The sequence below is a fragment of the Brachyhypopomus gauderio genome, chromosome 14 (assembly GCF_052324685.1).
Source record: "Brachyhypopomus gauderio isolate BG-103 chromosome 14, BGAUD_0.2, whole genome shotgun sequence".
NCBI lineage: Eukaryota > Metazoa > Chordata > Actinopteri > Gymnotiformes > Hypopomidae > Brachyhypopomus > Brachyhypopomus gauderio.
The window spans coordinates 18,271,582-18,292,978 of record NC_135224.1 but is presented as its reverse complement, the minus strand read 5'-3'; positions in this window follow the sequence as shown (position 1 = coordinate 18,292,978).

Below are 21,397 nucleotides of genomic sequence, written 5' to 3'. Positions count from 1 at the left end.
TCACTGTTTTTATGTTTTTCAAATGCAGGAATAAGAAACTCTGGTCTAGATGTGGGAAATTGGCGATACCACTGCAGATAATCACCAGTGGTCCCTCTTTGACTGCAGGAGAGAGTAACAGTTTCCCCCTCTGACACATGCTTTTCTGGGTCAACTGGTTCAATGTTCTGTGTCGAGACTTCACCTGGTGAGAGAAGAAGAGGAAATAGTAATTAAATAGAAATTAATGCTGACCAAGGCAAAATTTTTATCGGTAGTTTTCATTAGTAAAAACATACATTTTTCATTTTTCATTATTTTTGTGATTTCAATGATTACTGTTATAAAGATAAACTCACCTAAACGTGTGAGCAGGAGAGAAAGTGTAAAGAGCAGCATGATGATGTGAAGTGAGTGAAAGCCAAAGCTGAATGGGCTTCATGTAGTTTTATACTGAGATACAGAGCTCCACCCTTACACCACCTCACACTGATCATACCTTACACCACATCACACTGCTCCACCGTTACACCACATCACACTGCTCCACCCTTACACCACTTTACACTTCTAACTGCAGTAGTTTGGGAATGTAATGCATTCACTTCTGATTCACCTTCAAACTGTACAGTTCTTTTCACTTAAAATGCAAAGTCTTCCCTCCTGTGGCCGATGGGAAATATAGTGACAGAATATTTGATGGTTATAATCAGGCCAGTATGATTCTCAATTATTAAATAAAAAAGATGATCCCATTACAACAATATTTATAATACAGTTACTATATATCATCACACTATGTGATGACACTTTCATTTTACAGAAGCATAGATCTGTTTTCTGAATATGTCACTTCTTTTTATGGTTATCTCTGCAGTAGGAGGTTTTGTACAGTGTATTTGTGTAGTAGGAGGTTTTTGTACAGTGTATCTGTGTTTCCTGTCACTGTGGGCCTCACGGCACAGTAGTACAGAGCAGAGTCTGATACTGCAGCAGAGGAGATGTTCAGATTCAACCATCTTTGGTCTTTTTCCTTTATAACTTCTGCCAACATTCTAGGAAATGTAGGGTCATAGTTCTTTTGATTTTCTATCACGAAAATAAGAAACTCTGGTCTAGATGTGGGAAGTTGGCGATACCACTGGAGATAATCACCAGTGCTCCCACTGTAACTGCAGGAGAGAGTAACAGTTTCCCCCTCTGACACATGCTTTACTGGGTCAACTGGTTCAATGTTCTGTGTTGAGATCATCCCTAAAAAGAGATTATGATAATTAAATGAATTCAAGGAATGTTTTCTAAAGTGAAACATTTAACAAAAATATTCATTTTCATATTCATATTCATAGTTGAGACTATAAAGATTACATGGAATAATATTTTTGTTTATTATCTATGATGGCTTAAATCACATTGACATGAATATTAACTCACCTAAAAATGTAAGTAGGAGAGAAAGTGTAAAGAGCAGCATGATGATGGAGATGTGAAGTGAGTGAAAGCCAAAGCTGAATGGGAATCATGTAGTTTTATACTGCATGAGATACAGAGCTCCACCCTTACACCACCTCACACTGCTCCACCCTTACACCACCTCACACTAATCCTGTGATATGTGTGATAGACTCAAATATGTAATATAATCATCACTGAAGTTTGTTCATGAAGCTCAAAGCAAAAGTGCTCTAATTTTAATAAAATGTAAATAATACACTAACTAGAATTACTTAAAATATATTTTGATAGTTGACATCTTTGACATTTGATAATCATGTCCTATTAACTTCTATACACACAAAATTATCCTTATCATTACAAAATGTACTAGTCAGGACATGGTCAAGAGAACAAATTTTTATTAGGCAGACATAATGCTGATATACTGTAGAAATATGGATGTATGTTATGTATAATGTATGTATATATGTAATAATAATGTATGTATGTAATAATGTTCATTGGATCATACATGTGGGAGATGTGACATTCACTCTATTAGATGTAACCTGTATGAGACAGTGCCTTATAAGGACATCCAGTGGATCCTGCCTTATAAGGACATCCTGTTACATCTTCCCCTACCCAACGTTACACCTCTCTCTGGTCAACATTACACCTCCCCTTACCCAACATTACCTCTTCCCCTACCCAATGTTTACACCTCTCTCTGGCCAACATTAGAACAGAGGAGCAGCAGAGGAAATGCTTATTAAAATTAAATGTTTTATTTCCTGCACTCACCTGATGACGGTGTCACCACTAACACTAACTTGTTTATTTCGAGTAATAATCGACTCATACAGAAATGTCTGTTCGACATCGTTTACTAGTTTAACCCACAACCACCAAAACCCTTTTTTCCAGGTGTTTCTACATTCAGTATCAACACTGTGGTTTAGATTCTCCTGAGGTTCAAAGTAAATATTACGTGTATCAGTTTTTGTAAAGCCTCTCAGAGACTTTGTACCACTGGGTGTCAAGAGCACAATAGTAGAGAGCTGTGTCTGCCAGAGTGAGTTCACTAATAGTGAGCTGAGTGGATGTGTGAGAGGTAGCTGATGAAAAGTGTGTATCTGATATGTGTCCAGGACTCCTACTTGATCGAGCAGGTTTATACAGTAAATACTGTATTGCTCTGTTAGGATACTGTCTGTACCAGTAAAGATTAACAAATTGGCTACTTGAATCATATGAACATTCCAGTGTAACAGATTGTCCCTCTTTGTGGAAAACCTCTTCCTGGATTGGACCAATTTGATCAGCAGGAAATACACCTGTAAAAAATATGAGAAAAAAAAAATCAAAGAAAATTTAAATATTCTAGTAAAATAAGTTTCAACCAAATTCACAGCCAGTACCTGATATCATAATGTAAATCAGGAGGAAGTGTGTCTCCATTGTGAATGTGATCTAACCGAATCAGTAGTGGGTTTAAGATGTTACTGCTCTAATGTTGATCTGTGCTACTGTGAGTGCAGTTATGAGAAACTACAACAGGAACTTCCTGTCCTGGAGAACAGCTCTGCTGGGCTTTCTGACATATCTGCAGTTCATCTGTAAGCAAACATTAAACAATATTGAACTAGACATCCGTTTTTATAGCTGGCAGGCACAATATTTATATGTATTAAGCAGATTATCTAATGTACATTTATTTACATGACACATTATTCACAATTGAAACTTTGCTGTAAAACCTCTTTTTAAATATAAACCCTGAATGATGTTTGTCTGTTGGTAAACTGTATAATTCCTAAGTAATCTTTTAATCTTTTGCTTGAACTGTGTATAAAACAAATGTGATATTGTTGCAACATGTAAAGGCTCTCCTAAAGGCACATTTTCATAGTAAGAGCATATTTCATATTTGTCATATTTGTATTTATGTACCTTATCTATATATTTTTGTTGTGGTTACATAGTTTATATTTTCAGTTTCAAAGTTCATAATAACCAAAAATATGACATATTTTATTAAGTAATGTTTGCATGAAATCAGCACTCAAAATGTAAAAAGTTTCACTTTCAGCAGTTCTTCAGCAGTATCTGCTACGATAAACCCATCTTAGGTGTCTGAAGCTTCAGTGCAACCTGATTGGTAGATTATATGGTGATCAGCTTCCATGCAAGAGAACTGATTCTTCATTCAAACACAATACTGAATACATGCGTTGAGAACATATTCATGTAAAATGATGTGTATATTTCACTGTCAAATAAGGTTTTGTTCACGTTGTTGAGATTTAACTCATTCAGATGTTTTTGTGCAGGTGATCATAGTTTCCTGTCACTGTGGGCTGCAGGGCACAGTAGTACAGAGCAGAGTCTGATACTGCAGCAGAGGAGATCAGCAGATCCACATGATTTTTATCTTCATTTACTACTGCAGACACTCCTGGTACTGGGGGATCAGCTTTTAGTTCAAGTTTACCTTCATCGACTAGATAAAGAAAATGTGGTCTGGATCTGGAATACTGACGATACCACAGCAGATAATCAGTTAATGAAGATCCATTGTACTGACAGGAGAGGGTAACAGGATTTCCTTGTAGGACATTTACAGTGGAGGAGACTGGTCCTATTCCCTCTCCAGAACTATAACCTGCTGATGAGATTCAAAGACAAGAGGGGAAACATTTCAGGATTAGTTTGGTTTAGTAAGTGTAAACTCTTCTTTATTATATAAAACCTTCTCCAGATTAATTAATATGTTGTATGTTCATCCAGTGCATAATGTTCTGTTTCTGTTCTTGTAATGTGCAGTAATCATGTCCATCTTACCTAAAATGAGAATCAGAAGCCAGTGTCCACTAACACATGCCATGACTGAACTGCAGACTCAGTTTCTGATACAGATTCTCATTTTCTTCATCTTCCTTTAGAACAACCCAGTGTCACTTCACCTGCAGTTTCAAGATTTCTAGATGAACGCTGCCCCCTTCTGGAGGGATTACTGAATTACTGTGTATCAGGAGGAAACCTTTATCATCACACACTACATGATTAATTAATTGTAGTTACAACTGTTTTCACCACCACAAACAGAAAACTGATTTAATATTTAAAGAATTAGAAATCTGATAAATTGAGTCTTTGAATAGAAGTATCATTGTATTCATTTGTTCAAATAATAATAATAACAGGAGGTTAATAAGAGATGGTGTCTGTTTAATTGAGAATGACAGCAGCTTGTAATAACACTGATGTGGACAATAGTGGTGTTGACAGTTCATCACTACACTCCAACTGTTCACATGTAAAAAGCTTCTATAAATTAAATAATAAAATGGCCAGTAATTGTACATCATCTGTACAGCTGCAAGGTGAAGGTTTCTAGTAGTACAGTGGCTGTTAAACAGTTATTTATGTTCCGTCTTTTAATGACAAATGTTTCAACAGTATTTCATACATTTATCCAAATCTTCGTTGACTACCTGCATTAGTTCTTTCTACTAAAGCTGTAATTTTGTTGGAACATGTTTTTGTACAGTGTATCTGTGTTTGCTGTCACTGTGGGCGCCAGGGCACAGTAGTACAGAGCAGAGTCTGATACTGCAGCAGAGGAGATCAGCAGATGTAAAAGGCTTTTACTGTTTTCAGTTATAGCTGATAGACGAGGAAGATGAGATGCAACACTTTCAGTACTATATGGAGAAATAGAAACAATAAACTCTGGTCTTGAAGTGGGATACTGGCGATACCAGTAAAGATAATTAGGTTTGTCATGATAATTACACGTTATAATAACATCATCCCCTTCTGAGACGTGCTTGTCTCTTGTAAGTGGTTGTATTGTCTGTGCTGATGTCTCTCCTGGTGAAGAAATATGAAAATTCCATAAAACAGCTATTGTTTGTTGCAATGTGCAGCATTAATGTTCACTAATTTAAACGAACAATAAAATTAAAGTTTGACAATTTTTACTTATCAAATCATTATAAAAAGCCAAACAAAACAAGAAGGAAAATATAAAGATAAACTCACCTAAAAGTGTGAGTAGGAGAGAAAGTGTAAAGAGCAGCATGATGATGGAGATGTGAAGTGAGTGAAAGCCAAAGCTGAATGGGATTCATGTAGTTTCATACTGAGATACAGAGCCCCACCCTTACAACACCCATACTGCTCCACCATTACACCACCTCTCGCTGCTCCACCATTACACCACCTCACACTGCTCCACAATTACACCACCTCACACTTGTGATCACAGTACACTTCCCATTTGATCAGAGTAGGAATATTGGACACACATCCAGATAAAAATATATAATATGTAACCATCATGGAAGTTTATTCATGAAGCTCAAAGCATGGAAAGTGCGCTAATTTTAATAAAATATATATAATCAATTGAGGTTATTTAATAATGAAAGCATGGTGAATGAATTATTCACATGCTAACTAGAATCACTGGAAAAAAATTGAAAATCATTTCCTTTTAACACAAAATGATCATGTTTTAATACAAACTGTCTTATTACAAAATTTACTAGTCAGGACAAGTTAAAGAGAACTTCATAATCACCTTATTAGGCAGACATGATGCTGATATACTGTAGAAATATTGATATATAATGTATGCATTGAATCATTTTCATGTGGGATCACAAGCCATTCACTTCATTAGATGTAACCTGTATGAGACAGTGCCTTATAAGGACATCCTGTGGACATCTTATGGACACAGTGTTAAATTACTCTAGTTCTGCTAAAGAGGTTTTTAAAGTCTTTCAGTACCAAGTCATATCTACATGAAGCCTACCCTCTGCTGGGAGATTTGTGTCAGTTTGCTTAGAGGCATCAATGTATCCATGAGATCAGCTGACCATTTTCATTGTTCTGTTAAAGTAGACAATTGCATACCATCAATGATAATGATACTGTCACTATAGGTCACCATGGATAAAATTATGATCAAGTCAAGAGGTTTTTGTACAGTGTAGCTGGGTTTCCTGTCACTGTGGGCACCAAGGCACAGTAGTAGAGAGCAGAGTCTGATACTGCAGCAGAGGAGATCAGCAGATCCACTTGTTTAAGATTCTGATTAACATCAGCAGACATACGATGTGGGAGAGGTTCACTTTTAGCTCCACTTGGAAAGATGTAAAGGAGGAATTCTGGTCTGGATTGTGGATACTGTCGGTACCATTGTAAACCATTGTTTACAGTCCCACTGAACTGTTTGTAGCTGCAGGACAGGGTAACATTATCACCCTGAAGCACAGCATTATGGGGGAAAAGTGGTTCTATTGGATCTGCCATAGAGTCACCTGCCGTAGAGAAGAGAAGATAAAGTTAACAGAATCATGGCAGAGTTACATAAGTCTGACTCACACTATACACTTTTAGCACCATACAGAATAATTTATCCTTCATTCAGTACTTACAATAGTATACAAACAATACTATTACAATTAATCCAAACAAGTGTAAACTCACCCAGTGAAAGCCACGCACACAGTATTGTTATGCTGAACATGATGACTGGTCTTTACGTGATGAGAATGTTCTGTGTTCTCCACTCTTGTATCTTCTGAGCTCCAGGAGTCTTTGTGTAGCTCCGCCCACTGAATGAATGTAAATCATACCTGTTGCTCCACTGTAAGTTTTGTCTGTTCTTGTGGTGAAACATCTGATGTTCCTGTGGTGAAACTTGGACTGATGTGTGCAACATTTTAGGGTAGTAAAATTTACTTGGTCAAGACTGTTGCATGTCATTTTTTTGCAAAAAATATTATGGCAAATATTTTACTCTTATTTAATTTAAGCATTTTAAGGTATTGAGGAGAATTGGAGTTTGAATAATCATTATGATAGGATGTGCTGTCAATGTTTATGCATGTATTTGTCACTGAGCTGAGTTTAATCATAATAATCACCTGTGATGCACACTGACACGCCCCCTACTGGATGGATGTGTCCACACTTCCCCACCCTCCTGATCACCTGCATCACCCTGTCACCCCGTTTACACCCGGACACTCACCTGGGCTTTTAAAGAGTGCCTCAGGCACCATTACCTTCTCCAGAATGTATTTAATTATTACAGATAATTTGACCGGTTCTTTTAATGCTGTATTTATATGTATGTGCACATGTATTAGTCACATTTGACCATCTTCATTTTAAGGAATACATCTTTGAATATAAAAAAGATAAATAGTTCTCTATCTTGATTTAATCAAAGCTCCTATGAAACTTTATTTTCTCTATCTTTGCACTACAAGTCGTAAACACTTTTTGTGTTCAGTTGGTCTTCAGCAGAAGGATCTCTGGATAAAGTTTAAATATGGCAAATAGCTCCCTCTTCTGGGAAAAGCTTCAGAAATATGTCATGCTTTTTGTACAGTGTAGCTGGGTTTCCTGTCACTGTGGGCACCAGGGCACAGTAGTACAGAGCAGAGTCTGATACTGCAGCAGAGGAGATGTTCAGATCCACTTTCCTTTCTGTTTTGTGAAGTTTGATGGACAGTCGTGGGTGAGGAAGTTCTGCTTTAGCAACGTATCCAGTAGCTTCATCAATCAGCAGCAGAAACTCTGGTCCTGATCCAGGCTTCTGTAGGTACCAGTGGAGACTATCAGGTGATCCATCATATGTGCAGGACAGTGTGGTACTGCTGCCTTCAGTTAAGGATATGACGGTTTCATCTGGTCTAATACCACTGTCTGCAGAGTCAGCTGTAAAAACATCACACAGTGTCAAAAACAACTGATTAAATACAAATGATGGTTGTTTGTTAACCCACCAAATGTGATTGTGTAATGAGGACTTACCAATACTGGGAAGAGTTATAACAGTGAAGAGCAGCAACATGTTCATCCTGAATGTAAGTTCAGATCTTGAACTTTACACAAGAATGTTAGTGTCTCCAGAAACACACTATACTACACATACTGTACCCTCATCACATCAAACTCCTCCCACTCATCACATCAAACTACTCCCACTCATCACATCAAACTCCTCCCACTCATCCTCTAGTCACTGCATTGGCTGACAAACCCATGTGTTATTTTATGTTTTCATTTGATCAGTATTCCAAAACATCCATATAAGTTTCATATAAGGATATGTCCCTGACATTTACTAGTCATTATTTAGAAGGTAATTAGTTAGATAATTCTTATTTATAGTTTTAAAACAAACTATATACCACTATCTTTTCAAGTAATTGTGGCAAGCAGGACTAACAAAAAAAAAACAAAAATAGGAAAAAAGAAAGAAGTACACGACTACGAATTTTACCCCAAGGAATTACACTGGGGCAAAAGAAAGCCTTAGCACAAAACAAGAGAACAATTGAAGAAAAAAGCACACAAGATCAACAACACTGGACCAGAGATGTAGTTCCAATTATTTCTTTAATAAAATAAAAAAATCTCTTCACAGACTCTTTATTAATAATATTTAAAAATATATATAATTTATAAAATTATATATTTTATATATATAATTATATATAATAATATAAAGCTACCAAACCCGTGCACAGGATTCCACACCGGGTTCATCTGCCTCTGTCTGGCCTGCAGCTCCTGCCCTGCTCAAGAACACTGTTACGTCTAACTCCGCCCTCCTTCCCAGTCCCGCGTCGTCTGCCCTAGCCCCACCTTGTTTCCCCATCTCCTTGGTTACCCTTCTGTCTGCCACGCCCCTATCCTCAGTGTTTCCACCTGTGTCTCATTTCACCTCCATGTTTCAGTGTATTTAAACCCCTCTGTTCTACTCCTCGTGGTCGGTCATTGTGTTTTGTGAGTACGTTGTTGCCTTTCCCTGTTCTGCCTGTTTGATCTTGGTTTAGCCTGCTTCTTTTATTTCTTCAGTGCCGGTTCTCTGTCTGTGTGTCAGTTCCTCTCGTTTCCGTTTTGCGTCAGTTATCTCGTTTAGTCTTCTCCTCTCGTGCGCTCTTTCCCCCTTCTTCCCTCGTCTATGTTGATCCTTAGTTTATTTGTTGGTCGCGTTGTATTACTCAGTAGTTTTCTAGTCTGTGTTTACCCCAGTCTCTTCCTACTCCCGGTGTTTTAGTCCTTCACGTTTCTTTCGGTTTCATGTTTTCATGTCGCTCCTATCTATAGGTTTTAGGTTTTGTTGATTGATTCATCTCTCATTTTCCTAGTTTGCTTTATTCCTTCGTGTATTTCATTTCATGCTTCCTGTCTTCTGTTTTAGTTTTCCTGTCTAGTTTATTAGCTGTCCCCGTATTAAGTGCACTGTGTGTTTGTATCCCTTATGTCCGTTTAGCTCTTCTGTCATTTTTTAAAGTTACTTTGTCTAGGTTCTTCTTTATTAGTGGTATGTGGTTTTCTGAATTGTTTGTACTTGATTCTGTCTCTAAATAACTCTGTTAGTTGTATGATCATTTGCATGTTTTCGGTTGCGTACATCTGTTTGCTTAGTTTTTCCTTTGTTTTGTCCTGCTTTTGCTTTGTTTAAAAAGTTGCTGCCAAACCAAACATAAGACAACGTCACAGAACAACCATTAAAAAGCACTACACGATCACTCGGACTCAGACAACACGAATCACGAACACCCCCCCCCCCCCCCCCCCAACAAAACAGCAGCACTGCCGGCTACTGAAACAACACAGCAAACTTTGTTTTAGGGCAGAAGTCTATATTGCTGTTGTTTTTCTTCCCCCTTGCGATTGGAATCAGTATATAGCTCCATCAGCCACTGCAAATTTCTCAGCATACAGCGTGATGACTAAAAAGGCTGTTCGCAAAGTGCCAATGGCAACAGCCCACCATTGGTGTATATATATCGGCACAGTATTTCCAACGACGTGCCCATCGAACTCCAAGGTATTGAGCTAGTCCACCAAAGGAAGCCAGGCCCAACCATGTTCACACTGTCACTGTTAAGAGGTTCAGGGAAAAACAGGACCACAGAAAAGGGAGTCTGCCCCAGTAGCCACACCCCCCTTATTTATAATCCCCGAATAAACCTGCCTAGCGACTCACGCGGCTCCACCGCAATTATTTACAATTATTTACAATTATTTACAATTAGGGGGATTGCCCGAAAATCCCACTCTGCCACATAATGTTTCTTTTATAGACTCATTTTGGTTATTTGAATGAATCACCTTTATTCTTATTTATGCTTACACCACCAATCATGAAATGTTTAGACTTAATTTGTAGATATCGTTCTGTAAAATAAAACAAAAAAATTACCTCCTGTATTTTTTTTTTCCTTCTGTACTGAAAAGCACTGTGCCCAACAACGGAGAAAACGCGCTCTTCTTTTCCTGGCTGGGCGTGTTGTCTTTATAGGTGAAGTGCCGGAATGAGGCAGCCAATCCAGTGACGACGCGACACTGAGAAAACGGGGTGGAGACACATCTGGATCTGACATCAGTGCATGGGACACAGTTTTCCTATACAACACAACACAACAACACACAACAACAACTAGTCTAAGGGATCATAACAGCAGGAAAGATCAATCTTATAAATTTGAACACAGTAATATTTGCAAAGATTGGTTGAGAAAACATTGATGAAAAATCTGACATGAATACATAGGAGCCTTTTCTTAATGAAAGTTTTTGAGTTGTTGAGTTTCAGAGGTTTTTGTACAGTGTATCTGGGTTTCCTGTCACTGTGGGCCTCAGGGCACAGTAGTACAGAGCAGAGTCTAATACTGCAGCAGAGGAGATCTTCAGATCCACACGATTTTTATCTTCATTTACTACTGCAGACACTCCTGGTACTGGAGGATCAGCTTTTAGTTCAAGTTTACCTTCATCAATCAGATAAAGAAACTGTGGTCTGGATCTGGAATACTGACGATACCACAGCAGAGAATCAGTTGAATAAGATCCATTGTACTGACAGGAGAGGGTAACAGGATTTCCTTGTAGGACATTTACAGTGGAGGAGACTGGTCCTATTCCCTCTCCAGAACTATAACCTGCTGAAGAGATTCAAAGACAAGAGGGGAAACATGTCAGGATTAGTTTGGTTTAGTAAGTGTGAACTCTTCTTTATTGTATAAAACCTTCTCCAGATTAATAAATATGTTGTATGTTCATCCAGTGCATAATGTTCTGTTTCTGTTCTTGTAATGTCCAGTAATCATTTGCATCTTACCTAAAATGAGAAACAGAAGCCAGTGTCCACTAACACATGCCATGACTGAACTGCAGACTCAGTTTCTGATACAGATTCTCATTTTCTTCATCTTCCTTTAGAACAACCCAGTGTCATTTCACCTGCAGTTTCAGGATTTCTAGATGAACGCTGCCCCCTTCTGGAGGGTTTACTGAATTACTGTGTATCAGGAAGAATCATTTATCATCACACAGTGTATCATGCATTACTTGAAGAGTCAACTGTTTCTATCACCAATTTGGGGAAACTGAACTGATATTTCGGCAACATATTGTAATTGATAAATGCTAAAATAAATCTGTTTAGTACTTACCACATTGAACTAATTTGTTCAAACCCTTTTAAAACCTCTGAATGTTTCTTGTGGTCAGATCAGATAGTGTCTGGTTAACTGATAGTGACAAAAGGTTGTAGTTATACTCATATGAACAACAATGGTGTTGAAAATGCATGACTAAAGTCTAACAGTTCACCTGTGAAAAGTTTAAGTTGTTAAGTTAAAAACACCAATAAAGTGGAAGGGAAATGTACATCACCTATACAGATACAAGGTGAAGGTTTCTAGTACAATGGGTGTTAAATAGGTATTTATTTTCAATCTTTTAATAACAAATTACACTGACAATGTTTCAACAATATTTGTAGTGTCCCTGTAATAGTTAATTATACTAAAATTCCCTTTGAGAGGTTTTTGTACAGTGTAACTGGGTTTCCTGTCACTGTGGGCTGCAGGGCACAGTAGTACATAGCAGAGTCTGATACTGCAGCAGAGGAGATCACCAGATGTAAAAGGTTGTTGTTTTTTTCAATAGATGCAGATAGACGAGGAAGACTCGATTTTTTACTTTTTTCATATGGATAGATGAGAAGAATAAACTCTGGTCTTGATCTGGGATACTGGCGATACCAGTGAATTGTGAATTTCCCCATTGCGGGACTAATAAAGGCTTATCTTATCTTATCTTACCAGTGGAGAGCATCATCTGTATTACTGTAATTACATGTTATAATAACTTCCTCTCCCTCTGAGACGCACTTTTCTGATGTAAGTGGTTGTATTTTCTGTGCTGAAGTCTCTCCTGGGAAAAAAGAAAAACTTTTAAGAAAATGTCTGTTGATCTCTTTCATTTAAATACATTTTCAACATGAACTCCATCATCCAAATAACATTTGATGTCAAGTTTCTTTGTTGGTTATTTATTATGGAAAAATACTGTAATTTAGATAAACTCACCTAAAAGTGTGAGTAGGAGAGAAAGTGTAAAGAGCAGCATGATGATGGAGATGTGAAGTGAGTGAAAGCCAAAGCTGAATGGGATTCATGTAGTTTTATATTGAGATACAGAGCTCCACCCTTACACCACCTCACACCAGAGGCGGTCTTTGCATAGAGGCATTGCTAGGCAATTGCCTTGGGCCCCTCCCACTGCAGCCCACTGTAGGGGCCCCCTGACTAGCTAACTTATTTCTCGCATATTAATGTTGATGGGCCCCCTAGCTAAATTCGCCTTGAGCCCCCAAATTGCTAAGTCCGCCACTGCCTCACACTGATGCACCATTACACCACCCCACACTGCTCCACCTTTACACCACATCACACTGTTCCACCCTTACACCACCTCACACTGCTCCACCCTTACACCACCCCACACTGCTCCACCTTTACACCACATCACACTGTTCCACCCTTACACCACCTCACACTGCTCCACCCTTACACCACATCACACTGATCATCATAGTACGCATCCCCAAATTTCCATTTGATCAGAGTAGGAATATTGGACACACATCCAGACTCAAATATGTAATATAATCAGCACTGAAGCTCAAAGCATGGTAAGTGCTCCAATTTTAATAAAAGGTAAATAAAAGTCTAAGTCAGGGGTAGGCAAACTTTTTGACTTGCGGGCCACAATTGGCTTTAAAATTTGACTGAGGGGCTGGGTTAGGAGCATTTGGACTAATAAATAATACATTTAATTTATTATTTATATACATTTCAATTGAGGGTGCAAAGTTAATGAAAACAATTACTGGAAAAAGATAAATGGAACACTTTCAAAATTCAAAACATATTACCTAACTAAATAATCTAGCTCAATAATTTGTAATTGTTTCTAACCCCGCAAAATCAAGGACAGATTGTCCTCAGAGACAGACAACATTAAATATCCCGCCAGCAGGAGAAACTAGAAAGGGTTCTTTAAATTGAGAGCGATGTGCGGCGTGTTAATTAAGCTACTGTACTGTGCTGTGCGTAAATGCACACATTGCGCTTATTTAAAAGACGCTCCTACAATCTTTCCATATGCATTTTTTTCATTACAGTAGAGAAACTGCCAACATCTGAACAGTAGCCGCTCATCCTTCTGTTGACTGCTTGCTAGTGTCATATCAGACATACAGCTGTTGACCGGACCTCAATGAAAAAATGTTTTGTAGTCCACTCCACACACTTTTTAAGAACTCGGCACTCAGTGTCCACTTTTCTTTTCTTTGGTCCGCTCATTCTTTTCTTTGCTCAACGGCACTCCAACAGAGATCAATGTGTCTGGACTAGTATGTATTGGGGAAACAAGGGTATTGCAGGGGAAAGGATGAAAAGGAGAAATCTAGTTCTGCTGGAGGTTTTAAAAGTCTTTAATAGATATTTGTTAATTTTATGTAATATGTAGAGTGCAGTGGTAAAGCTGAACTGCAGTCTCATGTGACAAAACCTTGCTGTAGTTTTTCCATATATTTTAAACTATTCTCTTCTGCTTCTCCTTTTCACTGTGCACAGTTTCAGTACCAAATCATATCTACATAAAGCCCTCTGCTGGTAGATTTGTGTCATCACACTGTATTGATAGAAAATAATAGTTTGCTTTGATGCATCAATGTGTCCATGAGATCAGCTGACCGTTTTCATGTTCTAATAAAGTAGACAATTGCATACCATCAATAATAATGATACTGTCACTATAGGTCACCATGGATAAAATGTTATAATCAAGTCAAGGAAAAGCTTGGATCTGCATTAGAAATATGTAATGCTTTTTGCACAGTGTATCTGTGTAGTCGAATGTTTTTGTTCAGTGTATCTGTGTAGTAGGAAGTTTTTGTACAGCATATCTAGGTTTCCTGTCACTGTGGGCTCCATGGCACAGTAGTACAGAGCAGATTCTGATACTGCAGCAGAGGAGATCAGTAGATCCACTTTATTTTCTGTTTTGTGAAGTTTGATGGACATTCGTGGGTGAGGTGGTTTAGCTTTAGTGACATATCCAGTAGCTTCATGTATCAGCAGCAGAAACTTTGGTCTTGAGCCAGGCTTCTGGTTGGTACCAGTGGAGACTATAAGGTGATCCATCATATGTACAGGACAGTGTGATAATGCTGCCTTCAGTTAAGGATATTATGGCTTATTCTGGTGTAATACCACTGTCTGCAGAGTCAGCTGAAAAAACAGACAACAAATTAAAGAGAAATTGTTGGTAGTAGTTTATTAAATAACCCACTAAATGTGATTATGTAATGATGACTTACCAATACTGCGAAGAGTTATAACAGAGAAGAGCAGTAATATGTTCATCCTGAATGTAAGTTCAGATCTTGAGCTTCATTCAAGAATGTCAGAGTCTCCAGAAACACACTATACTACACATACTGTACCATCGTCACATCAAACTCCTCCCACTCATCACAACAAACTCCTCTCACTCATCACATCATGCTCCTCTGTTTAACACTACTTTATCTATTTTCATGTAATATTTCTTTTATAGGATCCTTTTGGTTATTATCATCTTTTATTCTTCTCTATGATTACACTACCAGTCATGAAAAGTTTAGTCTTAATTTGTGGTTTTCATTTAGTAGTTATAGTTACATGAATATTTAGTCATATAGTTGCAATCTAATGTAATGATAATTCATTTCACTGTTAAATTTCCAGAGTCTTCATTAATAAACCGTACCTATTTAACCTTATTTTCTGTAATTGGATGTTTTTGTACAGTGTTTCTGTGTAGTAGGATGTTTTTGTACAGTGTATCTGTGTAGTAGGAGGTTTTTGTACAGTGTATCTGGGTTTCCTGTCACTGTGGGCTGCAAGGTACAGTAGTACAGAGCAGAGTCTGATACTGCAGCAGAGGAGATGTTCAGATTTAAAAGGTTGCTGTTCTTTTCAATAGAAGCAGATAGACGAGGAAGACTTGAGACTGCACTTTCTTCATGAATATACATAGAAACTAAAAACTCTGGTCTAGATGTGGAAAACTGGCGATACCACTGAAAAGCAGAACCAGCAATTGCACTGTAACTGCAGGAGAGAGTAACATTTTCCCCCTCTGACACATGCTTTACTGGGTCAACTGGTTCAATGTTCTGTGTTGAGACTTCACCTGGTGAGAGAAGAAGAAAATTAAGAAAAACATCTGATGCTGTGAAACAAATTATAAAATTGAAGAAAGTTTTCGAAGAAACAAATTTATGTTTTCTAATATGTTTCTGGATTATTGCTAAAAAAATCAAATCTCCCACCATAAACTCACCTAAAAGTGTGAGTAGGAGAGAAAGTGTAAAGAGCAGCATGATGATGGAGATGTGAAGTGAGTGAAAGCCAAAGCTGAATGGGATTCATGTAGTTTTATATTGAGATACAGAGCTCCACCTTTACACCACCTCACATTGCTCCACCCTTACACCACCTCACACTGCTCCACCCTTACACCACCTCACACTGATCATCATAGTACACTTCTCTAAAGTTCCATTTGATCAGAGTAGGAAAAATATGTAGTATAATCATCATCGAAGTTTATTTATGAAGCTCAAAGCAAAAGGGCTCTACATTTTAATAAAATGTAAATAATACAGTTAGTCTATTTAATGATGTCGGAATCATGGTGAATCAAGTAGTCACTTACTAACTAGAATCACTGAAACATTTGATAATCATGTACTATTAACTTCTATACACACAAAATGATCCTTCATGTTTTAATACAAATGTAATATGTATGAGGCAGTGCCTTATTAGGACTTCTTGTGGATCTTATGGGCACAGTATTAAATTAATCTAGTTCTGCTGAAGAGGTTATAAAAGTCAGTACCAAATCACATCTACATAAAGCCCTCTTCTGGTAGATTTGTGTCATCACACTGTATTGATAGAAAATAATAGCTTGCTTTGATGCATCAATGTATCCATGAGATCAGCTGACCATTTTCATTGTTCTGTTAAAGTAGACAGTTGCAAACCTGTTGCAATAATGATGATGCTGTCACCATGGATAAAAATGTTATGATCAAGTCAGGAGGTTTTTGTTCAGTGTATCTGTGTAGTAGGAGGTTTTTGTACAGTGTATCTGGATATCCTGTCACTGTGGGCTGCAGGGCACAGTAGTACAGAGCAGAGTCTGATACTGCAGCAGAGGAGATCAGCAGATCCACACGTTTAAGATTCTGATTAACATCAGCAGACATACGCTCTGGGAGATGTTCACTGTTTGTTCCACTTGTAGTGATGTAAAGGAGGAATTCAGGTCTGGATTGTGGATACTGTCGGTACCAGTGGAGACTGTATGCACTCCCACTGAACTGTTTGTAGCTGCAGGATAGGTTAACATTATTACCCTGAAGCACAACATTATGGGGCGAAAGTGGTTCTATTGGATCTGCCATAGAGTCACCTGCCATAGAGAAGAGAAGATAAAGTTAACAGAATCGTGGCAGAGTTACATAAGTCTGACTCACACTATACACTTTTAGCACCAAACAGAATAATTTATCATTCATTCAATACTTACTTCTACAATAGTAGAATAAATCCAAACAAGTGTAAACTCACCCAGTGAAAGCCACACACACAGTATTGTTATGCTGAACATGATGACTGGTCTTTACGTGATGAGAATGTTCTGTGTTCTCCACTCTTGTATCTTCTGAGCTCCAGGAGTCTTTGTGTAGCTCCGCCCACTGAACGAATGTCAATCATACCTGTTGCTCCACTGTAAGTTTTGGCTGTTCCTGTGGTGAAACTTGGGCTCATGTGTGCAATTTTTTAGGGCAGTAAAATTTGCAAAAACTTAAACTTTTTCACTTTGTTATTATGGGGTATGTGGAATGTTGAGGGGGGGAAATAATTTAGTCCATTTTGCAATATGGCTGTAACAAAATGTGGAAAGTGAAGTGCTGCAACAGGAATTGATCAATTTAACAGTTTTCTTAAATTTTACGTTTGTAGGAGATAATAGTTTATTCTACTGTATGTTTGTTTCATGCACCAAACTGTCCTAATTCAAGACTGTATAAATATTCTTTTCCATTCTTTGTCACCTTCTATGTTTTCCCCTTCCACCACTATCAATTTTATTATTATTTTTGTTGCTGTGTAATTTTGCATCCCTTTATATAGAAACCGTCTAGGCAGAGCATTTTAAGGTATTGAGGAGAATTGGAGTTTGAACAGTTATTGTGATAGGATGGGCTGTCAGTGTTTATGCATGTATTTGTCACTGAGCTGAGTGTAATCATAATAATCACCTGTGATGCACACTGACACGCCCCCTACTGGATGGATGTGTCCACACTTCCCCACCCTCCTGATCACCTGCACCACCCTGTCTCCCCGTTCATCCCCTGACACTCACCTGGACTATTAAATACAAATGATGGTTGTTTGTTAATTCACCAAATGTGATTATGTAATGAAGACTTACCAATACTGGGAAGAGTTATAACAGAGAAGAGCAGTAGTATGTTCATCATGAATGCCAGTGTCACCTGAAACACTCTATACTACACATACTGTACCCTCATCACATCAAACTCCTCCCAGTCATCACATCAAACTCCTCCCTCTCATCACATCAAACTCCTCCCAGTCATCACATCAAACTCCTCCCTCTCATCCTGTAGTCCCCTCAATGGCTGATGGACCCATTTGTTATGTAATGTGATTGGTATCTAGTATGTGTTGTCACGGAACAGCTCTCGACCCCCCTCTTGGGCGTGTGTTCATGTCGTCTGCGTTGGGTTATGACCATATAAGTATTTCCGTGGGTGTGGTTGTGTGTGAGCGTGTAGTTCTTCTATTTAATGTGTGTTTGCGCAATGTCCCGTGCTCAAGGATGATGGAGATGTGAAATGAGTGAAAGCCAAAGCTGAATAGAATTTATGTAGTTTTATACTGAGATACAGAGCTCTACCCTTACACAATCTCACACTGCTCCACCCTTACACCACCTCACACTGCTCCACCCTTACACCACCTCACACTGATCATCACAGTACACTCCTCTAAGGTCCCATTTGATCAGAGTAGGAATATTGGACACATATCCAGATAAGAATATGTAATATAATCATCACTGAAGTTTATTCATGAAGCTCAAAGCATGGTAAGTGCGCTAATTTTAATAAAATGTATATAATCCACTTAGGTTATTTAACAATGAAAGCATGGTGAATCAATTATTCACATGCTAACTAGAATCCCTGGAAAAAATATATAATAATTTCCTTTTAACTTATTTAACTTCACACAAACTGTCTTACTACAAAATTTACTAGTCAGGACATGGTAAAGAGAGCTTCATAATCACCTTATTAGGCATACATGATGCTGATATACTGTAGAAATATTGATATATAATGTATGCATTGAATCATTTTCATTTGGGATCACGTACCATTCACTCTGTATTAGATGTAATCTGTATGAGACAGTGCCTTATAAGGACATCCTGTGGATCTTATGGGCACAGTATTAAGTTAATCTAGTTCTGCTGAAGAGGTTTTAAAAGTCTTTCAGTACTAATCATATCCACATAATGCCTACCTTCTGCTGGTAGACTTGTGTCATTACACTGTATTGATAAAAAATAATAGCTTGCTTAGATGCATCGATGTGTGCATGAGATCAGTTGACCAATTTCATTGTTCTGTTAAAGTAGAAAATTGCATACCATCAATAATAACGATACTGTCACTAAAGGTCACCATGTATAAAATGTTATGATCAAGGCAAGACATTTTTGTACAGTGTATCTGTGAAGTAGGAGGTTTTTGTACAGTGTAGCTGGGTTTCCTGTCACTGTGGGCACCAGGGCACAGTAGTAGAGAGCAGAGTCTGATACTGCAGCAGAGGAGATCAGCAGATCCACACGTTTAAGATTCTGATTAACATCAGCAGACATACGATGTGGGAGAGGTTCACTTTTAGCTCCACTTGGAATGATGTAGAGGAGGAATTCAGGTCTGGATTGTGGATACTGTCGGTACCAGTGGAGATTCTGCAAATTACCACTGAACTGTTTGTAGCTGCAGGACAGGGTAACATTATCACCCTGAAGCACAGCCTTATGGGATAAAAGTGGTTCTATTGGATCTGCCATAGAGTCACCTGTCATAGAGAAGAGAAGATAAAGTTAACAGAATCATGGCAGAGTTCCATAAGTCTGACTCACACTCTACACTTTTAGCACCACACAATAATTTATCCTTCACTCAGTACTTACAATAGTAGAATTAATACAAACAAGTGTAAACTCACCTAGTGAAAGCCACACACACAGTATTGTTATGCTGAACATGATGACTGGTCTTTACGTGATGAGAATGTTCTGTGTTCTCCACTCTTGTATCTTCTGAGCTCCAGGAGTCTTTGTGTAGCTCCGCCCACTGAATGAATGTAAATCATTTGTTGCAATATTTTAGGGCAGTAAAATTTATTTGGTCAAGACTGTTGTATGTCATTTTTTTGCAAAATATATTATGGCATATTTTGTGTAGAATATTGAAGTAAAAACATTTTACTCTTATTTAATTTAAACATTTTAAGGTATTGAGAATTAGAGTTTGAACAGTTATTGTGATAGGATGTGCTGTCAATGTTTATGCATGTATTTGTCACTAAGCTGAGTTTAATCATAATAATCACCTGTGATGCACACTGACACGCCCCCTACTGGATGGATGTGTCCACACTTCCCCACCCTCCTGATCACCTGCACCACCCTGTCACCCCGTTCACCCCCTGACACTCACCTGGGCTAATAAAGAGTGCCTCAGGCACCATTACCTTCTCCACAATGTATTTAATTATTACAGATAATTTGACCTGTTCCTTCAATGCTATATTAATACGTATGTGCACATATATTAGTCACATTTGACCATCTTCATTTTAAGTTATACATCTTTGAATATGAAAAAGATAAATAGTTCTCTATCTTGATTTAATCAAAGCTCCTATGAAACTTTATTTTCTCTATATTTGCACTACAAGTCGTAAACACTTCTTGTGTTCAGTTGGTCTTCAGCAGAAGGATCTCTGTAAGATAAATTTTAAATATGCAAATAGCTCCCCCTTTTGGAAAAAGCTTGGCTTTTCAAATAAACCAATTTGACAGAAATGATGTCATTCTTGATTAGATCATTATGAACTTTATGATTTAGTACATGTCATTTGATTAGACAATAATGAAGTAGTGTGTTTCAGTGTAATCATGTACATATGTTTAGTTCATATTATGCATGTGTGCTATACTGTGACCCAGGTCAAGGGGAGTGCAAAGGTTAAGAGCACTCTGTTAATTGGTAGTCACTAGGCTACTATACTTGGGTCATTTAACTTTCTCTGTGCTCAACTGATACATCAGTTGCTTCTGCTAAACCTAGTGAAGCTCCATATTAGGAGATACACACACACACATGTGAGACAAAGTAGCCTGCTCTGGCTGCAGAATTTTGAATGTACTGAAGAGGGCGAGGTGTTTTCGCTGGTAGACCATAGAGCAGTGAGTTACAGTA